This window comes from Bos taurus, chromosome 29, assembly GCF_002263795.3.
Source record: "Bos taurus isolate L1 Dominette 01449 registration number 42190680 breed Hereford chromosome 29, ARS-UCD2.0, whole genome shotgun sequence".
NCBI classification, from domain to species: Eukaryota; Metazoa; Chordata; class Mammalia; order Artiodactyla; family Bovidae; genus Bos; species Bos taurus.
The window spans coordinates 1,669,790-1,672,258 of record NC_037356.1 but is presented as its reverse complement, the minus strand read 5'-3'; positions in this window follow the sequence as shown (position 1 = coordinate 1,672,258).

Below are 2,469 nucleotides of genomic sequence, written 5' to 3'. Positions count from 1 at the left end.
AGAATCTACCTGCCAATGCAGGAAACACAGGAGATGCCAGTTTGATCCCTGGGTAGGGAAGATACCCTGGAGAAGTAAATGGCAACACATTCCAATATTGCCTGGAAAATCCCATGGACAGAGGGGCCTAGTGGGCTACAGGGGATCTCGAAGAGTCAGACACGACTGAGTGACTGAGCACACACACACTGCTCTCTGAAATTCATCCTTTGAAAACAATTTAAATAGCCGCCTGGCTGACAATAATAACAAATCTATGTATTTCGACTTTTAACAGTGTTACGCTTTTCAAAGAGCCCAGCTAACACCATCACAAATTCTGACCTTGCTCAGCAGCTCTGGTCTTGAATTCTCAGAGGGAAATTTGAGTACCTGGAGCTGCTACCCACTGACCCGTTTCCTCTTTACAAGGCTCAGAAACAACTGGAGAGGTGTGCTAACCAAATGTCAGACATAAAAGTGACATTAAGCAAACAACAGGAGGGAAGAAGACAAGACAAGTCAGAAGCAGCCCCACACTACACACCTGCTCCAAGAGCAGACAGACCATAGAGTCCTGGCAGACTGTATGTACTAATGTTAACGTCTCCTTCTCCCAGCTCTAATTGAAAATCTCTCGCTACTTTTAATTTAAAGGACTCTGAGTCAGGCTGCTCCCCTGCTCAGTTCTGAGACAAAAACATGCTGGGCAAGAAGGCTGGAAATGCCCTTTAACTTCCGGCTCTGGTTGGGTTAGCAAGTAATAGAGATCATTTAGAACTGAATTTAAAGGAATAAAAATGTGAGAATATACTGTGAACAAGATAAGTGGGGACTCTAGGATTTTGAATATAATGTGTTCCTTGGCCAACACAGAGTTCACTAACAAAATTGCACTTACCAGGGGAGGTGAGGGAAGGGTAAAAATAAGTAGAAAATGAAATAGAATCGGACAAGTACCCTAAAGGAGTAGAAACAAGTGCAATGGAAACAACAAAAAAGAAGGAGAGAGTAGTTTTGACTTAGGGAAAGGTAAAGATTCATGGAGGTAGAAAATTTTAATTTATATTCTCATAATAAAAAACTTCCACTAGTATTTATGGAGGGTTTTTTAACACTCAAGAACTATTCTAAGTACTTTAAATGTATTTTTATCTAAGTCAGTCTCATTTAAACTTGCCCTTGAATAGAAGTTATATTTAAGAGAAACAGAAATGAAGAAGAAAGGGTATTCCTGGTAGCAGGAACAAACTGATGTAAGGTGTAACATTGGGAGGCATTCAGGAAACAGTGACTGTCATCATCACTCGGGGCAGACTTTGGGGTATGTAAAGACCAAGGGAGGTAAGGCTCAAAGCAAAAAATTGGTGCCTAAAGTATCACGATGAAAAGGCTGAAGTTTATTCACTAGGCATTGAGGTCCCGTTACTGCAGTGACTCAGTCATCAGAATCGTTGAGGGGCTTTCTCAAAACACACATGCCCTTGTCCTACTCCCAGAGACTAAGTCTCATTCGCAGTTCAGTATTTCAAAACTCCTGGCTGATTCTGGGGGACATCCTAGTCGAGAACCACTAATCTTCCGGGAACTGCTGTGACTAGCTCTCAGTTCTACGCAGACATAAGCAGCAATGCAGAGGGTAATCAGGTGGGGCCCAGCCTGAGTGCAGGGTGCTGAGCTAATACACCCTGCGATACAAACGCCATGTGAGGAGGCCTGATGTCAGGTGAATAGCAGCGGGGCTCTGCTGAGGTGATCAAAGCACAACGCTAGAATTGGCCAGATGGGAGGAGGGAGCGATATAACTCTGACATTTAAGCCCAAGCTGGGGGGATGGTACTGGTCTTGGCAGAGATGGGAAAGATAGAAAATTCATATCTGAAAGCTAGCATGTTGAGTCTGGTTTTGAACATGCTGAATTGAGATAATCACTAGGGACCTTATGTGGAAAACGGTACCAGATGATAGAAATGCACATCTAGCCCTTGTCCCTGGAAACCCTCAATCCTGGGCAACGTAGGACAGATGGTCACCCTACCACCCTTGAAGAAAGAGCACATCAATGTTATGTGGCAGTCTGGATGGGAGGGAGTTTGGGGGAGAATGGATACATGTATATGTATGGCTCAGTCCCTTTGCTGTTCACCTGAAATTATCACAACATTGTTTGTTAATTGGCTATACCCCCAGAACAAAATAAAAATTGTAAAAATAATAATAGTTTTATCTTACAGTTAGAAAGTTTAAAAGAAATGATGTTTAAGAAAGTTTAAAAGAAAAGCTACTGACATGGCTGCTGCTGCTGCTGCTGCTGCTGCTAAGTTGCGTCAGTTGTGTCTGACTCTGTGCAACCCCACAGACGGCAACCCACTAGGCTCCCCCATCCCTGGGATTCTCCAGGCAAGAACACTGGAGTGGGTTGCCATTTCCTTTTCCAATGCATGAAAGTGAAAAGTGAAAGTGAAGTCGCTCAGTCGCGTCCGACTCTTA